Source organism: the organism of the source record quoted next, unplaced genomic scaffold, assembly GCF_019419815.1.
Source record: "Pyrus x bretschneideri cultivar Hongxiangsu unplaced genomic scaffold, Pyrus_bretschneideri_v1 Contig18, whole genome shotgun sequence".
Lineage (NCBI taxonomy): Eukaryota > Viridiplantae > Streptophyta > Magnoliopsida > Rosales > Rosaceae > Pyrus > Pyrus x bretschneideri.
The window spans coordinates 6,102,080-6,122,729 of NW_025999479.1; the positions used below are offsets into that span (position 1 = coordinate 6,102,080).

The 20,650-nt window shown below is 36.9% G+C and overlaps 1 long non-coding RNA gene and 1 pseudogene across 1 annotated transcript; one reads left to right on the forward strand and one right to left on the reverse strand.

Annotated features, from left to right (window-relative positions):
* LOC103964933 lies at window positions 1-2,409 on the forward strand. The gene is made up of 7 exons (XR_007257519.1): window positions 1-152; window positions 412-487; window positions 557-626; window positions 750-807; window positions 1,045-1,152; window positions 1,459-1,554; window positions 2,148-2,409. It is a non-coding gene; the product is annotated as an uncharacterized LOC103964933 (long non-coding RNA).
* A 6,667-nt stretch (window positions 2,410-9,076) lies between these two features.
* LOC103945724 lies at window positions 9,077-18,934 on the reverse strand (annotated as a pseudogene).
* Window positions 18,935-20,650: the final 1,716 nt, after the last annotated feature.

The following is a 20,650-nucleotide window of genomic DNA, read 5'->3' on the forward strand; positions in this document are numbered from 1 at the left end:
TCTCTCGATTTCTTTGTGTTGTGTGCTTCCAACATCTTCCACTTTTCACTTTCCTCTTCTTTCCTTCTCTTTCCGTTTCTCTCATCCTAGAACGGAAGAACAATGGAAAATCAGAAACCCACATCATCATCATCTATTCCTCATCAACACAGGTACTTTCTACACCTATTATATGTTCAAATCTGGTTCAAATTTCTGATTTGATATAATTAGACTTTAGAAAAAACTTGATGATTTTGTGGGTTAGAAATTTTTTTACTAATTTTCTGTGTTCGTCTTCACCACCATCGACGCGGGCAAAGCTTCCCAATTTGGCCTTTTTTTCCGATTTTTCTAACCCATCGTTTGGTTTCCGAGAAAAAAAATCTAATAACAAAAACGTTTTTTTTATTTTTTTTATTTTTTATGCAGAGCCGAAGAGTTTTTCAACATTAAGATTTAGATACCCGAGGTTGGTTGACGGATTTTGCCTCTGAACTCAATTCAGGTACACATAATCTCTCTCTACTTTGATTCTATATATAAACGCCTAACTTTCATGGTTGGTTTAAAGCAGTTCCTAAATTTCATCAGTTTTTGGATTCGGTCAGGATCGGTTTTTTACCCACGAAATCTAGAATCTTCTGGTAAGTTTCGTGACTTCATCCGTGTTGCTGTTTCAAATTTTGTTTTTGTGGTTTTCGATGTTCACATGGATTTTTTGTTTGAATTTTGTATTTGTAATTTTGCGGGTTGTTTTGAATTTACAGATGGCTTTTTCTAGGTTCGGTGAATTTACAGGGGAGAGGGAGAGAAAGGCCTGTTGAGGTAAACTCTTTTGCTAAAAGCTTCTAATTCACTCTTTATTTCTTTTTTCATCTGGGCAAAATTTTTGATGGATTTATGTATTTTTTTTTTCCGTTGAATTCGAACTCCAATCTGAATTATGGATTCAGAAAAAACAAATTGATGAATTTTTTATTTGCGTGCATGTCGGTCCGGTAACCGCATGATTTGATAATCCGACCGTGAAGCTAATCGTTTTTGTATGTTTTTGGGTTGCAGACCTGGACTGTCGAATGGAGAGGATGAAAAGCAACTGCAGGAAACCGGCAAATTGGTGCAATTTTTTGCTCTTTTATTAAATTGTCCATTCCTGCCAAATTTTAAACGGTGAGAGTGCAACAATTTTATTTAAAATTTATTTTCCTTATTTCACACTCCCAATCTCACAATATAATCTTTTTCTCACTCAGTGTGTGTGATTTTGTTGTTTTTTTTTTCTTTGTAGAATTTCTGTGTGTTACTCTCACTCTTATTTTCACTCTTGCTCGCAATCTCACAATATAATATTTCTCTTGGTCTTACTCTTACTCCGACTGTGACTCACAATTTCATACTTGCTCATTACTTTTTTTGGGGTATTAAGTTACTATCAATTTTTGTCAATGTTTATTCATATTAATTGTTCCGTGGCAGAACTGGAGAGTGTGTTCTTTGCAATCTTAAGCCAGAAAACATGTGGAGTATTAAGTCAGAATGGTTCTTGCTGCTTCAGACAGTGGCCACACCACAGTAAGCAGCCCATAGACCTTTAATAGTATTTGCATGATTATTCACTTTTTGAGTGACACCAAACAAAGTAGTCAACTAATTTTAACTTTTGGTCTCTGACATGGTTTCAGTTAAAGACGATTTTTTTTCACAACATAATGTTACACTTGCTGCTGCTGTAGAAGAGTTAATTTCTGTTAGACAGATGATTATAGTGTTGTTCCTATTATGCATAAGGTCGTGGTTATAATATTGTGAGATTTTGTGTCTGCATAAATCCAGTAGTGGTTTTGATAATCAAAAAGTAATCTCTCAACGTGCTTAAAGATTTGAATTTTTAAAGTGGTTCCACAAAACCTTCCGCAAAACCTGCACAGTGGTTCCGCAAAACCTGCAAAGTGGTTCCACAAAAATCTGCAAAGTGGACGTTATGTTGCTTGCAGCAGTAGATTGTTCCTTTCTATTTAAGTTGTAAGCGTTGTTTTCTATTTGGTAACTGTTGTTTATTATTGGTTGTTTCAAACTATTTATTACATGTGTATTAACATTTTCTTTCATTTTTAGCTTTTTTATTTTCCTTTTCTTTCTGATGATCAAACCTATTTTTTCTGCAGTGATTGCTTCAACCCAAAAACTTTTGCTCATGTGTCAAAGGATGTTGGCATCTGTTATCCAAAACAAACGAGTATGGGATCACATTTTTTGTGTGTGTAAATAGTTGATCCAAACATGAATTATCAAGGTGGAATACTAGGTTAATCATTTTTGTATACTATTAAAGCATTTGATAATGTCTTTTCTGTAAGTTATATAAATTTTGACAGCTTTGTAAATATGTTTATTCCATTTTCTGTTTAGTATTTATAACACTTTGCATATTTACATGTTAAAACATACTCTTATAGTTATATTTTCATTCCCGCAACAACGTGCGGGTAAAATTTACTAGTTAAAACCTATAATTGAAAATAATTTTAAGTTTTTGAATTTAAGGTTTGGTTTTATTCATTATCTTTCACTCTCATTCAGTCATGCATTCATTTCTATTTTACTTCACGTATTTCTTCTTTATCTTTAACAAAAATAAAATATTAAAAAACTAAAATCCAAAAAGTTACCAAGCAGGCGCGTAGTTATTAAGTGAACATGCCGATGGATAAGGGTTAGACAGAGCATAATGGATAAGAAGCTACTTTCCAACAATTGATGGGTAGTACAAATGATTGAGTGTTGGGCTCTGGTGGGATAAGGATGGTACTAGAAATTGTTGACTTTGTAGGATCCTTGATTGATATCAATCCCATGTAATCAAACGTAATCATGTGTAATTAGTTTTTTCTTTCTATTAACGTTAGGGTTGTATACATATAAATGCCTCTCAATGAGAAGAATACATATATCATTCAAGCATTCTTTTCTTGGCACTAAAGCTAGGTTTAGAAAAACAAATAAGAGTTTTAACAAAAAAATCACGGTATTATTCATTTTAACGAAAATTCACATTTTTACACTAAAAAATCAAATATATTACTATTTATTTTATCTTTTATCTTGTCCTTAAAACTCAAAGTTTTCAAACCTCTTTTATTAATTTTTCTTAAAAAAATTAAAAAAAATCGCTCTGCTGTGCGCATAACCCAGCGCTAGAACTACCAGCCGCGCCGCCAGTTGTGCAGCGCATTGTCCGACCGCTAGTCACGCCACAAGTTGTGTTGGGCACCGTCCAACCGGCAAGTGTCGCCGTCGTTGTTGGACTAAACCCACTCCATTCCGTTCATCTCGTTTTGTTCGCTCCATTCTGTTTCTCACGAACCCTGATCTCCATTCCCTCTGGCTGCCTGACTCGTAGGCTGAATACCAAATTGCATCATCTCATAGCAGACCCGGATCTCGAATCACCTCGACTGCTAACCCACCACTGCAAACGGCCACACCTGATCAATACCATACCCGCATCTCTGCCTCTCCAATCTGTATTCGACTGAAAACCATAAATTCTCGACCTATTGCTGCCCAAAATCCGTTGAACCCGCCTGAAGAAATTCGTTGAGTCGTCCACATCACACCGGAGAGCCAAACCTGCAAACTCGTCTCAGCTCACCCCTGCAATTAACAATCCAGACCAGCCCCTACTGCTGCTTCAAAGTTTGCAGACCTACACTGTCTCTTTTTTAATTGTGTTTTGTTTTATAAAAACAAAAAAGAAAAAAAGAAAAGAAGAAAAAAGAAAAAGGAAAAAAAAAACAATCAGCTTTGTTTTTCACTAGGCTTTTTTGTTTTGTCGTTGGGCTACTTTGTTAGCCTCATACTGATTATTTGCATAGCTCGGTTTGCTTGGAGTTTGGGCTTCATCAATCATGGACTCACATTATCGCCTCGATGGTCAGAGCTAAGGCCGATTCTAAACTTATGGCCGAGAAATTGTCTGCTTTGCTTACTGATACAGGTAACGATGGTAAGGATTTACAGATTTCTGCATCTATTATGAATAATATATGAATAATTGATTCTGGTGCTACTAAACATATGACTTGTGATTCTAGACAGATACAGACCCTAAAACCGTCCACCAAAACTTTTGTAAGTGTTGCCAATGGTAATGTTGCCCCCATTATTGGGGAAGGCACTGTCTCCCTTTCTAATACCCTTAATCTTGATATTGTACTTGTTGTCCCTACCATTGATTATAATTTGTTATCTGTTGCTCAAATAACTGTTGCCCTTCATTGTCTTGTGATTTTTTGGCCTTCCTTTTGTGTCTTTAAGGACATTCGGAATCACAAGATGATTGGTAATGGTATTAAAAAGAGGAAGCTCTACAACTTGGAGTTGGCATCAGACAGTACCCGAATTTTGACTCAAGCTCTTGTCGTGGAAGGGTCTCATGAGGAGATGAATAAAGATTCGGAGGTTTGGTTATGGCATCGCCTCCTTGGACATGCTTCTTTTGGGTATTTACGAAGGTTGTTTCCTAGCCTATTTGTCAAGCACAATGTTTCTAACTTTAAATGTGATGTTTGTGAACTTGTTAAAAGTCATCGTGCTTAGTTTCCATCGAGTTTGAATAAAAGTTCAGCTTCATTTATGATAATTCATTCTGATGTTTAGGGACCCTCTAAAATTGTTACATTTGATGGTGCTCATTGGTTTGTTACTTTTATTGATGATTGCACACGTATGACTTGGGTTTGTTTGATGAAGTCCAAAAGTGAAGTTCCTTCTTTGTTTCAACGATTTCACAAAATGGTGCAAGTACAGTATAAGTCACAAATACAAGTTCTTAGAAGTGATAATGGCGGTGAGTATGTGAATTCTGAACTTCGTGCCTTTCTTGATCATCATGGTATTGTTCGTCAAACTACATGTCCGTCTACTCCACACCAAAATGGAGTTGCAGAATGCAAGAACCGTCAGCTTCTGGAGGTTGTTTATGCTTCCTTGCTTGAGGCGTGTCTTCCCCTATCTTACTGGGGAGAAGCTCTCACCTCAACAGTATATCTCATTAATCGTGTTCCATATAGATCAGTTGACTTTCAAACACCACTTCAAGCTCTGTCCTTGCATATTGATGCCCTTACAGTCCCCAATCTTCCACCTCACGTGTGTGGCTATGTCGCCTTCATTCCTCTCCACAAACAATAGATGAGTAAGCTCGAACCGCAAGCCTTACGATGCGTGTTTGTAGGATATTCTTCAAATCAAAAAGGATATCGATATTATCACCCTTCGACGAAAAAATTGTTTGTCACTATGGATGTTGCATTTCATGAGAATGATATGTACTTTGCTAATCCCTAGTCTTCACTTCAAGAGGAAAATCATATAGAAGTTCAAACTCTTAATTATATTATTCCAAATACAGATATTGTGAATGATATGGATTTAAGTGGTTCTATCTTGGAAAGAAGTGATGATCATTCACAAGAAAATAATGTTGTGAATGACTTGGAGTTAAGTGGTAATATCTTGGAGACAAGTGGTGATCATTCGCAAGAAAACAATGTTGAAAACCTTGAAAGAGACAAACGGATACCAGACAACTCACTATTAGCACCGCTAGACAACTCAGTGTCGCCAGCTGTCTCACAGTTAGTCTCGTCACAATTGAGCCCCAATAACCATAATCAATCATCTTTGATCCCGGATGCACCACCATGTCATCTCCTTGATTGTGTCAACGGAGGTATTCCTAAAGTTACTTATGAAGCTGACCCTAAATGAAAAAATAGATATCCAGTTAATAAACCCAACCTCGAGTCTAATGTATTATACCTATTAAGCAATTATGTGTCTACCAGTCACTTGTCAAAATCAAATAAGTCATTCATGCATCAATTATCTACTGTATCTATTCCTAACAGTGTGCAGCAGGCTTTACCTGATCCACGTTGACAAGTTGCAATGAATGAAGAATTGAAGTCTTTGAAGAAGAATGCTACTTGGGAGATCACAGACTTGCCGTGTACACTGTATAGTACAAAGTTGATGGGACGGTAGACCGCTTCAAGGAACAACCAGTAGCGAAGGGTACACTCAAAATTATGGAATCGACTATACATATACATTTGCCCCAGTAGCCAAGACAACATAGTCCGTGCTTTGTTGTCATTGGCGGCAAACCTTAAATAGCCCTTACAACAGTTCGATGTGAAGAACGCATTCTTGCATGGAGATTTGACAGAAGAGATTTATATGGATCTTCAGCAAAGATGTAATGCTCCAGATAAATACAAGAGGAAGTTGTGCAAATTGAAGAAATCCTTGTATGGTTTGAAGCAGTCCCCTCAAGCATGGGTTGGAAGATTCATAAAATCTATGAAAGCATTTAGTTACAGACAAAGTAATTCTGATCATACTCTGTTCTTAAAAAGACAAAATGGGAAGCTTACTACACTAAGTGTGAACGTAGATGATATGGTGGTGACAGGGAATGATCTGGAAGAGCGTGCGGCCTTGCAAAGTTACCTGTCTATAGAATTTAAGATGAAAGACCTTGGATCCCTGAAATATTTTCTAGGGATAATGGTATCAAGAAGCAGTTCTGGAATTTTCTTGTCTCAAAGGAAGTATAATATTGATTTACTGCACGAAACTAGCATGTCAGCATGTTAGCCAATAGCTACACCATTAGAGGAAGGATTAAAGCTCAGTGTTGATCCTAATCAAGTACCAGTTGACAAAGGGAGATACCAAAGGTTTAGTAGGTCGTTTAATGTATTTGGCACACACACAAGACCAGACCTTGCTTATGCCTTGAGTGTAGTAAGTTGATATGATTTTTACCATCTACAAAAGTAGGGATAAAAACACATGAAATACTTGCAAGAATACAAGACTATTGTAGTATAGATGCTCATGCAATGTCGTTCTCCTCAAAGACTGTTTAGATAATTTATGTAGAAACAATTCCTAATTAAATATTTAAAATTAAAAATTGAGAAAAGAGATTATGAAATTGGGTAATATTAAAAAAATGAATTTCAATTAAAAACTAATATGACAAAGGAAAAGAATTTTAAATACCAATTTATAAAAGCACTAGGGTTCCACCATCACCTAGCAATCCTATGTATTTTTACCAATTACTTATGATCTACATATGCCATTTTGAAGGTTAGGTTTTCCTAATTTATATTCTACTTGGAACCTCGAACATAGAATGTATATTTGACATGCAACCCGTCTGGACATTCGGATTGAATCTGAACATGAAAGACTCATTATGCTTTATGAAAATCCTTTGAAAAACCATGCAACCCTTAAGACGTGGTGTTCATCTTAAGTGAAATTAAAATTATTAATCACAAGAAGCCAGCGTCAATTTTAGGGAACCTTTCGACCAAAATTGCATCAAATTACTTTTCTAAAGAATATAATGGTGATCAGGCATTAAGACAATTAGATAGTTTTAATCACAGTGATTAATAATTCAAAGTATACATGCAATCAATTATAAGCAATTAAATAAAAATCACATATTCATGCTAAGGCTTAAGGCTTCACCCTAGTAAAAGGAATTAGTTACGCATATTCATAATTGAAATTATAGAAAATATTATTAAGAATAAAAGGAATGAAAACACCTTAAAGTAGAAATTCTCCAAGAACCCTAACCAAGTTATCTGTCTCCAAAGTAGCATAAAAATAAAGCGTCTCTGAGATTAAGAACAGCCAAGCAATATATTTTGCTAAGCCATTGGACAAACCCTGAGACAGAGCGCTCTTATTCCAAATAGGAAACTAAATAATTATAAAATATCTTAGAAAATAAAGCCCTAATTAAACTAGGAGAATCTGCCAAGTACTTGTCCACCACGTTTTAGTCTCAAATCTTCTCCAAATCCAGCCCATATTAGCTTGTTTTAAGGATTAGAACGTTCTGAACATATCTCCAGAAGGCCACGAACCCATCCGAGATCATCTTGGGCTCCAAAAAAGCAAGTCAAGCCCAAAACGCACTATTCCAGCACTGCACATTGCTCCGTTATTTTATTGCCAGAAAATAACTGCTTGGTAGAAAAATCTGATATTTTGATACAATCAAGCCAAGTGACTCACGAACGTCCTCCAATTGGAATTACTCCAAAATTCATCCATTTGACCATGTTTTGCTTTAGATGAAGTTGAAAGTCCTATATTAGAAATACAATTCAAAGTATCAAAATTCTTCTAAAATATTAACCAAAGTATACTAAGAATAGGGTAAAATATAGGGAGTTTTAACGAAAAGCTCACGGTACTGTTCACTTTAACAAAAAACCACATTTTTACACTAAAAAATCAAACCTGGTACTATTCACTTTACCCTTTATTTTGTCCTTATCATTAAAACTCAAAGTTTTCAAGCCCTTTTCATTAGTTTTCCTTAAAATATATAATATGAAATTGACTCATATAAGTCAATATATGCATGACCCTGGAGAGCAACATATGAATGTAGTAATGAGGATTTTCTGATATTTGAAGGGAAGTCCGGGCAAAGGAATTTTGTTTAAAAGGAATAACCATCTTAGAGTTGAAGGTTATATTGATGCAGATTGGGCAGGCTTGGTTGACGATAGGTGCTCAACATCAGGTTACTTTATATTCATAGGGACTTGGTTATGTGGAGGAGTAAAAAGCAGAATGTGGTTGCCCGTTCCATTGCAGAAGCTGAATATAGAGGTACAACATTGGGGATTTGTGAAATTTTGTGGCTTAAGCTTCTATTAAGTGATTTGGGTATAAAGCATGATCATTCCATGAAATTATTTTGTGATAATAAAGCTGCCCATGATATTGCACATAATCCGGCACAACATGATAGAACAAAGCATGTTGAAGTTGATCGATTCTTTATCAAAGAAAAATTGGAAGCAAAAATAATTGAGTTACCGACAATAAGAATGCAAGATTAGTTAGCAGATATTCTCACAAAGGCTGTTTCAAGTCATAAGTTTTCAGGTTTCTTACACAAGTTGGGCATGTGCGACATGTATGCACCAACTTGCGGGGGAGTGTTGACTTTGTATTTTAGGTAGGATCCTTGATTGATATCAATCCCATGTAATCCAGTGTAAATAGTTTTTTCTTTCTATTTACATTAGGGTTGTATACATATAAATGCCTCTCTTTGAGAAGAATACGTATATCATTCAAACATTCTCTTCTGAAATGATATGACTCAAACGCATTCGGATGTTGCTTACAGTACAGCTTTCTGTGTGTTAGTACTCACATTTCCACACTGCTACAAAATTTACTATGAACAATAATCCAAAATTTGTGCTCTTCGGGTGAGAACATCAGATTTGAAGAACACTCCGGGAAACTGAGAGCATCAACAGATCTTTGATTAGGAGGACTAGAAAACGTAGGTTACTTCTTAACGCTGTTGATTTTCACCACAACTGGTTCTGAACAGTATGGACAGCTTCCAAATAAGACATCAAATAACCTGTTATGCAAGTATACACAGATTTCATAAATCAAGGAACCATAAAAGGAAGCCGCGTTTGCCACTAAAGAGTTCACGACTGACAGATACAACCCAAATAATTCTGAATTCCAAAACGTTGCGATGATTAAAATAATTGCTACTGTCCTCATAACAGAACGTTTTAATGGGATGATTTCAATCTGGAAGTGCATGTAATTTCTTTGATCATCTGACAGTGAAAATGTTTGCACATGCCATATTGAATGTCAACCGAAAATTTATATTATCAAATATTGTAAATGGCAAGTAAAGCAACACTCATGCATACAGAAACAGATTAACCATGATGCAAGAAACTTAAACATACTGCCTTCTTGTGGTGATAGAACGCAACCAGTCCACAAGACATATGCTGTGGAAAGCCTTGTTGCAGCTGGTATTATCGCATGTAGTCAGTTCCAGTTCTACTCTTACCTCTAAGCTCATCATCTACATTAGAACTGCCAAGTCAATGACTGAAAAAGCTCGGTAAATACCAAAGAATGTATACATAGAATTACCGATGGGAAGACTCTGAGCATAACAAATTCCACATTCAACTTGGTGGTCATTCTTCTCGACATCAGGGGGCGTTGGCAGTTGAGTCTCCAGAAGACATTCAAGAAATGGTTTGTCTTGAATCCTATGTAAATAATTCATAATTGATAGATAAATACATTATCAGTTCGTCTTTTATTTTCTTCAGTGTTCTCCTTGTAAATTTGAAAGACAGCAGTGTTATAACAATATTCCCATTATAGCAAAATTATTTTTGTTTCCCATCCTTTGGTTTAAGGCTAATGTAGAGTTCACTGGTGAAGAAAAGCAGAGGGGATGTTATACAAATTTAAGTGTACAAACAGATACGTGGATTCGTCAATAAGGATGATTCAAAAGTCAACACCACCACAAAATTCATATTTGGGCTACCTTCAAAACAAGTATTAAAGCCAGAATACAGATTCAAGGACAAGGAAGAGATGCAATGATTTACCATCTTTTGCTATTTCTTCGCCATCTGTTTCTCAACAAGTTCACAAATGGACCTGAACCAATAAAACGACATCTAACACAACTTCATACTCACAATTGAATGAAAAGAAAATGATAGAAAGTAGGAGTTCTGGTAACTGATTGAGGTGCAATCTCACTCTGGTAAAGTTCTAGGATCAATGGAATTAATGGACAACACGATGCAGCAATCATTTCCTGAGAAACAAAAACCTCAACAGATTTAACACAAGAAACAAAAGGGAGAAAAATTATCAGTACGTATGAACTCACCTATAATGATTTGGCGATAAGATACATCAGGGGATGCTTGTTTAGGATCAACAACCCAAAGGGACCTGTCGATATCATCCAAAGTAGACCAAAATGCCTGAAGCGTCTCCAGATGCTGGGTTCAAGGATCAATTGTTGATAGCTTTTAGAAAGCGTCCGAGCCCAATAAAATAACTCGACTACTGAGATAGACAATATCTGATGCAACATTTCGTATGCAATTTGAAGAAAACAGCAAACACCTTTTTAAACTGCTGCACCACGTCTTTCAATCTGGAGTTTGATGACCATTTTAAATTAAACAAATCTGGTACATTCTGAAGAAGACACTCAAATATTATTTGTCCCTCAAATGGAAAAATGTTAACCATCCAAAAATTTGAAGACGTACTGTTGAAATTGGGGGAGGACATTTGGGATGTGTTTTATCCAAACAAATTTCTGTAACATGCATGCTGCCCTTGAACTTTCAACAAAGTAACTAAGGCGATTTTTCCCTAAACAACATCATACTAAAGCAACTACTGAGGAGTAAATATGAACTAGGATAACACTACTGCGTTAGAATTAAAAGGTATATACTCTGAAAAGTATTAGAATTTTAAGTATGATTCATGGCAAATTGAACTTTTATTCTGATAAACTTTGGGATTTGAAACTTCACAAACACCCAGGTAACGTTTTATAATTGCTTTGATACTTCAAAACGGTCTAAAAAAACATGGTCTCCCTAGCATATTCCTTTTATAATTTCCTTGATATCACGAAAGGAAAAAGGTTGAGACAAAATCAAGAAGAAATGGCTTGTGGATGAAGATTAACACAGTTCTGAACTCGGTAGCCTGGAAATAATATCCAACACTTCTCTTTAGATAAAGCACGTTTACTATTCTTTACAGCTTTCTAGTCCATGGATACATACAATCTTCAAACTTTTGATAAATAAAGGATTCCGTAACATGTTTATAGCGTAAACAATTTATTGAGACATAACACAAACATGTTTGCTAGCACTAATTTGTTCGGACAACTACGCATCTCCACTTCCTTCTTATATTCAAATCACTATAATTTATCTGGAATACTAGAAACCAAATAGCCCTGACCCTTGTATATAAGTTCTCAACATATCCGAACTAGAAATTTTTAAGTGCTGCCGACACATTCTTTTTCCACTTTGGCATAAGCAAAATGAATCAAGTAAACGAGTTTGTGGATAATGAATGTGAATAAGAATATCTTACAATATCCAAAAGCTGAGAGATGTTAGATCTCCACTGAACCTCGTCAGGTTCTCCCATCCAACCTCCTCTATCTGCATTTATAGGATCATCATCAAGTCAAGGATCGTAACCAAACAACATTATAGTGACAAACCCATTCTGCCACTGAATATCAATGAAGCAGCAACAGTTCCTATGTAACCAAATTTAAAAATTAATGTAAACCCAGTCGTTGCCAATAAATTCCACAACGGCTTTCACATAGCTGCTAGTGTTAGAACATCAAGATTATTGGATGTGTCATTATTAAAAGTAGGGTGGATAACAGCTCAGCTGCTGTTGGTGTTTAGCTGTTGCTTTCGGTCCTCCATCATCTATTGTTTTTATCCATTGCTTTCGGCCCTTCTTCACTGTAAAGCTAAAGTTAGATAATAGATTAAGATTAGTGGGATTGGAGGTCATCATTATGTTGGCGTAGTTGCCATGGTCCTCCTTTCTTCTTCACGTTTTTCTTCTCCCATATATGTTGCATCGTGTAATGTTTTTCAGACATGAAATATACATCAAACATTCAACATGGTATCAGAGCGGGCATCATCCTGAGCCAGTTCTGTATATCGAACCTGCTGTGTTTATTTTTCAAAAACAATGGCAGATGGAAGTATCATTGCTTCTTCATCTGGAAGCGCTTCTGAAATGGATATCAATCCAAACCAACGACTCAGTTCAGTATTATTGAATGAGTTTAATTATTTGCCATGGGCAAGGGCTATTAGTCTTGCTCTCGGTGGAAGATCCAAACTCGGTTTCATCAATGGCAGTCAACCTGCACCAGATGCTTCTTCTCCAGAATATGGAGGGTGGCTATGGAAAGATCAACTGGTCATGTCATGGTTGTTAAATTCTATGGAAAGGAATATTGCTGAAATCTTCAGCTATTCCGAGTCGTCTCTCATCCTTTGGACCACCGTGAAGGAGATGTATGGAAATCAAAACAATGCAGCTCGCATCTTTCAACTCAAGAAGGATATCTCCAACATACAGCAAGAAGGTAAAAGCTTTGTTCAACATCTTGGTTCTTTGAGAAGCATGTGGAATGAGTTAGATGTGTACAGACCTCACACAACTGATCTCTCTGTGCTCCTTAAAAGAACTGAAGAAGATAAATTTTTTCAATTATTGTCTAGCTTGAGCTCAGAATATGAGGATTTGAGAAGTCACATTCTCATGAACTCGGAGCTACCATCCTTCACTAGTATCTGTGCAACTATCCAACGTGAGGAAGTAAGGAGAAAAGTCATGAACAATGGTATAAAAACCAACGTGACAGAAGCTAGGGCTTACGTGACAAATGAAAAAAATATAAAGGAAAAAACCCTCATTTAAAATGCCTACATTGTGACAATATCGGGCATGTGAGAGACAAATGCTGGATCCTACATCCAGAACTCAAACCTGACTTCATGAAGGATAAATCCGCTCCAAAGACAAGTCGAGCACACCCTCGTGCCAACACTGCAACATCTTCATCTATCAACAATGTTGATACCTATCAACAGTTCACTGCAAATCCTGCCATTCTTTTAAATGAGTTCGCAGCGTATCTCCAACAAAAGAAGGGAAAAAAGGATGGATCGGTTGATCATGAAGATGGAAGTACTACTGCATTGATGGGCAAATTTGCAGGTTTTTTAGCTGATGCTGATTATGTACCTCAGACAGACTTGAAAGGTATCGTAACTGCTTTCCAAACTGCTCTTAAAATAAATGAGTTACATGATTTTTGGGTTGTAGATTCTGGTGCCACAGACCATATGACTAATCAAATGTCAAAGTTACATAGATTTGAGAAACTACATAATCCTTCACATGTATCTGTTGTTAATGGTGAAGGTGCTAGGATTGTAGGAAAGGGAAAAATCCACCTGATATCTGATCAAATAGAGTCTATGGCCCTATATGTCCCATCATTTCCATTTCAACTTCTCTCAGTGGGAAGAATCACAAATTCCTTAAATTGTTTGGCCATTTTTTCACCAAAAACTGTCATTTTTCAGGATTGTATAACCAAGAGGACGATTGGTGAGGGGTTTTACCTTGATGGTCTCTATTACATATCAAAAAACTCTTCCTGTGGGTTCCATGCCAAGTCAAAGTCCATCCATACCTCCATTCAAGCTTCCACCTTGTGGCACCAACGACTAGCTCATCCATCTCAACCTATCTTATCCACCTTATTTCCTGACTTAGGCAAAGAATCAACCCACTGTGAAACTTGTCATTTGTCAAAGGCAACAAGACTACCTCTAGGGTCTTCGATGTCTAGAGTTTCTCATCTTTTTGAACTTGTACACTCTGATATATGGGGACCAACAAATGAATCTTTTGATGGTTATAAATATTTCATAACTTTTGTTGATGATTATTCAAGAGCCACCTGGTTATATTTGTTAAAATCAAAAAGTGAGGTGATGGAAGTGTTTAAGGACTTTCACAACCTTGTCAAAAATCATTTTTCTTCTCAAATCAAAACCCTAAGGTCTGATAATGGCACAGAATACATGTCCCAAGTCATGACTCAAAATTTGAGCAACAATGGCATCATACATCAAACTAGCTGTGTTGGCACACCCCAACAAAATGGTGTTGCCGAGAGAAAAAACCGAGATCTCCTTGAAAAAACTAGGGCATTGATGTTACAAATGAATGTACCAAAACGTTTTTGGTCTCAAAGCGTCATGGCAGCAGCTTACCTGATCAACAGATTACCTAGTAGGGTTTTGGGGTTCAAATCCCCAATGGAGATAGTCAAGAACAGAAAGGTGGACTTGTCTCACCTTAAAGTCTTTGGATGCATCTGTTTTGTTCATGTTCAGTCATTACATCGAGACAAACTTGATCCTAGGGCAACTAAATGCATTTTCCTTGGCTACTCGTCCACACAAAAAGGGTATAAGTGTTATAATCCACAACTTAAGAGATTAATTGTTTCAAAGGATGTTCAATTTCATGAAACTAACTCTTATTACAGTAAGTCTCTGGATAGTACAAGTCAGGGGGAGATTATCTTGGACATGTTTCCACTGCCAAGGACTGAGATACTCAACAATGCGGGTGATCAAACTCACACAATGGATCTTGTGGCTCCAAATCAACCGGATTCATATGACGACAGCAACATGCCTGTAGAAGATGAAACTCTACGTAGTATTGGTCCTGAAGAACCTTCAGAAGAGTCTCTTCCTACCATACCTCGACGAAATCCAACTCGTGAGAGGCACCCACCAGCAAGACTGCAAGACTTTATTACGTACAAGCTCAAGCACCCCTTATCCAACTACTGTTCTTATCAAAAGTTGTCACACAATTACACTGCCTATTTGAGTAATATATCTGCGCATGAAGAGCCTCAATCATTTCAAGAAGCTAACCAATCCCAAGTGTGGCAGCAAGCAATGCAGGATGAACTGCATGCACTCGATCAACATAAAACCTGGAGCATTGTGCCACTGCCCAAAGGAAAGAAGATAGTAGGCTGCAGGTGGATATACAAGATTAAATTCAACTCGGATGGGTCTATTGAAAGACACAAGGCACGATTAGTGGCCTGTGGCTTCACTCAAACATTTGATGTGGATTACAAGGAAACCTTTGCCCCCGTTGCAAAGATGAACACAGTGCGCGTACTCTTGTCTGTGGCTGTCAACAAAGGATGGCCTATGTATCAAATGGATGTAAAAAATGCCTTCTTACATGGTGAGCTTGAAGAAGACGTCTACATGAGATTACCACCGGGTCACTCTCAAAGTCATAAACAGGATGTTGTGTGTAAACTGCACAAATCAATTTAAGGTCTTAAACAATCACCGAGAGCTTGGTATGCTAAGCTCAGTTCAGTCCTTATTAGTGTTGGTTTTGGAAGAAGCAATGCGGACTCCTATTTATTTGTACGCTCAGGCACCGCTGGTACATTGGTTGTTCTTGTGTATGTTGATGACTTGATCATCACCGGAGATAACCCTGAAGAAATCAAAGAACTCAAGCACTCCCTTCAGCAACGCTTTGCAATAAAAGATCTTGGTGTTCTGAGATACTTCCTTGGCATCGAAATGGCTACATCTCACAAGGGCTTCTTCCTTAACCAGCGCAAATATGTTCTGGATCTCCTTAAGGAAGCAAACATGAGTGATGCTAAACCGGTCCCTACACCTCTTGACATTAAACTTAAGGTCAGCTTAGAGGGTTAATCTCTTCCAAACATAAGTTATTATCAGCGGTTGGTTGGTAAGTTGATATACCTGACCATCACAAGGCCCGACATTACCTATGCTGTCAGTATTGTTAGCCAATTTATGCACTCTCCCACGATGGAGCACTTTAACCTAGTCAAAAGGATACTTCGGTATCTAAAAGGTTTTGTGGGACGTGGTATAATCATGAAGAAAAATGCAAGCACTCAGATTACAGGTTATTGTGATGCAGATTGGGCTGGCAATTCCATTGATCGTAAGTCTACAACGGGATTTTGCACGTTTGTGGGAGGCAACCTTGTCTCATGGAAAAGCAAAAAACAAACTGTCGTTGCAAGATCCAGTGCTGAGGCAGAATATCGGGCAATGGCATCTACTGCGTGTGAACTAATCTGGCTCAAAGGTTTACTGTGTGACTTAGGTATTTTCAATCATCAATCCATGTCCCTTTTCTGTGACAATCAGGCTGCAATGCACATTGCTTCCAACCCAGTTTTTCATGAGAGAACCAAGCACATTGAAGTCGATTGTCACTATGTTCGTACACAAGTTCAATCTCAGGTTATCCAAACGCATTTTGTAAGGAGCTCGGATCAACTTGCGGACCTATTCACAAAATCATTGGCCTCTCATCAGTTTCAGCTTCTTCTTGGCAAGCTTGGATCTATCAACCTTTTGGATCCAGCTTGAGGGGGAGTATTGGATGTGTCATTATTAAAAGTAGGGTGGATAACAGCTCAGCTGCTGTTGGTGTTTAGCTGTTGCTTTCGGTCCTCCATCATCTATTGTTTTTATCCATTGCTTTCGGCCCTTCTTCACTGTAAAGCTAAAGTTAGATAATAGATTAAGATTAGTGGGATTGAAGGTCATCATTATGTTGGCTTAGCTGCCATGGTCCTCCTTTCTTCTTCACGTTTTTCTTCTCCCATATATGTTGCATCGTGTAATGTTTTTCAGACATGAAATATACATCAAACATTCAACAAAGATACAAGTTCATGTGAAGAAATAATAATTATGAACTGCTGCAAGCAAAACTTCAAGCAGATTCTTATGCGTAATGCTGATGTTTTCCTAGTTTCAATGGGAAATTAAATTAAACTTTTATAAAAGGAAATAAAAAAAAAATTAACTGAAATGTGTGTGCCTGGCCTCTCTGAAACCAGCCTTTACTCCAAAAGGAGAGGTTTGTCCTTTAAATTGGGGTTAAAAAAGTGATTTCCGCACACCCTGACCTCTCCTCGTTATTTATTGCTTTCAAATTGAATAAATCAATAGATAGAGATAAACAATAAGAACGCAACTGGAATAATGAGGTGCGAAAATCATTTCCTAAGTCACAAACACCAATAGCATTTTAAATTTACTTTTGGTCCTTAGAAAGTACATATTTTAGAATTTCCAAACATTTAAAACATAATTACTTTAAAAAAAAAAAGTCTAGCAAAAGATGTGATAATCCTGCAAATAAAATATTCTTCGTTCAAGGAATTTCTAAATGACCTGCAAGAATAAAGGGAGCATACTCACCTCCGAGTACACTGCAAGGTAAAAGGTAGATGCTTGGGCCAGCTCTCTGCATCTCCTCTGCTCGGCACATTCCTGCGCTCAATAACATTTGGTATACATCCATTTATATATAGACAAATAAACCCATATACAAATACAGTACAGCATCCATATTATACTGGACATTGGCTTCAACGGATGAATAATTTATCTTAAATTCGGATTTCTTAACATTATCATTGGGGAATTTTAGCAAGCACTTGGTGAGCATATTCTTTCATTTTTTTTAAAATACATTTTTGTAAGCTAAATGGAGAAGAAGTACCATTTGGTTCGGAGAGCGATAGCCCAAGCGTTCCCATCAACCAAATTGATGTATTGTTGAAATTGTCAGGCTAACCAAGAACTAAACGTAGATTAAGAAATTAATATGGAATAGTGGGTCCATGCATAACAGCACACATAGATAGAGATAGCCCAAATTAGTTAGGAGGAGAAGCCTTAGAAATTCAGATGATAGAGACCTCTTTTGTACTTTTTTTATTTTTCCGATGAGAATGCAGGGTTTGGATTTAGCGTTTGATTTTCTCTGATGGGTTTTCGATTTTGTATTTATTGAGCGGAAAAAGGGTTTCATCCGAAAAATCTGATTATCTAGGGTTTTTTATTGCTGACTATTGTTGGATTTATTTGTATATTTTTTGGTGATATTTTTTTATTTTGTTTATATTGTTATTCTCAATTGGTATATAAATATTTGGATGTGCAAGACATGGATATCATACAAGAAATGCAAGAGCTGAAATTGGAAGGGATGATACCCTCTTGTCCTCGGGATTTTCCTCCGGAAATCGTCCACGAGATCCTCATTAGGCTACCTGCTACGTCTCTGGTCAAATGCACCTCAGTGTGCAAGACATGGAGGTCCATGATCATAAACCGAAGCTTTTTTAGCGTTCATCTCACCCGAAGAGGCAATCTTGCTGGCCAGAATGGCACTCGCCTCCTCCTTCTCCACAGGGTTTGTGGTAAGAAGAGAACCATTCTCTTCAAAACGGGTTGCCATGTAACAGACGAGGTTCACTCTCTGCATTTTGATAACCAGGCTTTTGACGAGGTTCATTTCTTCGTGTAGTTGGAGTTTGTGACGGGCGATTCCGGATAATGTGATTACGTGAGTGGATATATATATAATCTGGGGAAATCGGTATATACAAATATTGTTTTAGACAGCGAATGGTGTCTCTTGCCATAAGTGTTATGACACTAAGATAAATATATAGATGGTCATGAAATTAATAACACTGAACGCAGTCAATGAGTTTTTGCATGGAGTTATATCGACATGTCAATCGAGTGACTCATTAGTTGCTATAATATAAATTAGGGAGTTTTAACGAAAAATTCATTGTACTGTTCACTTTAACCAAAAGCCACATTTTTACACTAAAAAGTCAATCCTGGTACTATTCACTTTACCATTTATTTTGTCCTTATCGTTAAAACTCAAAGTTTTCAAGCCCTTTTCATTAGTTTTCATTATAAATTAATACTTACACTTGAGAACAGTCATTGTTGTCATGTGTATTGGCTTTTGACTTCTGTAATTCTACACTACATCACAAGGGCAAGGTTATCGAGTGTATCACTCAGGTTTATGTAGTGACATGTGAATGTTCAACAATAAGTCTTTAAACATCCGATATGAAACATTTAAATGCTTTGTTTATGATCCTAAAATTCTTCAATTAGAGTGTTAAGTGTTTTTGTTACTAAGAGACTTAAATTCAGAGAATAATGTAAAGTTTTCACATTAGAGGTTTGAAGTTATTAGCCCTACCATATTAATGGTATAAAAGTATTGTTATAGAAAAGGATTGTATTTCGTTGCAATTCTAACAAATTAGGTTCTTTATATTTGTGCTATATTGACTTGGGGGCTATGTAGGCGCAACTCAGAGTTGGTGAGACACCATTCTCTAATTTTCACTCAATGTAAAACTAAAATGTGTTTAGATTAGTCTCATTACCTCACCAATTAAAACCTAACATATGACACTCTCAACCCAAAGGTTAAGAGAAATATGTCGAAGTGATAGATTAATCAAAGCATTGGTTAGCAGTATTTTAATAAATGAATTATGATAATTGATTATTCAAATGTGACTAAAACTCAAAGATGGGACTCGAAAACTGTTTCGAAAATTTATACTGGGTTTGGACCGAGCCCATATAGGCCATGTCACCTTAATCACTTTGGGTTTATTAATTGACAAAGGCCCAGACATTGAGTTTTGGCAAGTGGCAGAGTGAGGGGTATTATTCTGTTAGACAATCTTGTCTTTATAATCAACACACTTCCCTCCCGTGTTGGTGAGAGTATTTCGGTCTCATTGAGAGCTTTTTTCACCGTTTGTGTGAAGGTTATTAGTTTTTGGTTTAATGTTTTAGCCGTCGGCCCTAGCTATGATCAAAGTCGATGGCAATCCTCTACTTTTTATTTCTAATTTCCCTTCCTTTCTTTCTGTTACGTTTTCTCCTCTGCTTTCTTTCCTGACCAACGTGGTCTTTGCATCCCACAAAAGGTAGATCCTAGTGAACTATGTCTCCATACTTTTCTTTTCTATATTCCTTACTATCCCTTCATCTTCACATCCCTCATCCCTCACCGATCTCTCTCTTCACCTAAATCGTTCTCTCTGACTTGGCTCCGTGTTTCCTCAATTTCGGTCCAAATTCAATCTAAATCACTTTTAACCCCTTTTGTTGCGGCTTATCGAGAAGATGCGTAGATTTCCGGTGTTCACACCGACTTAGGTATTCATATCACCATCTTCTCACGGTTTGCTTTTGTTGGCAGTGTTACTTGTGAGAATCCCACTAGCTTCATTGTT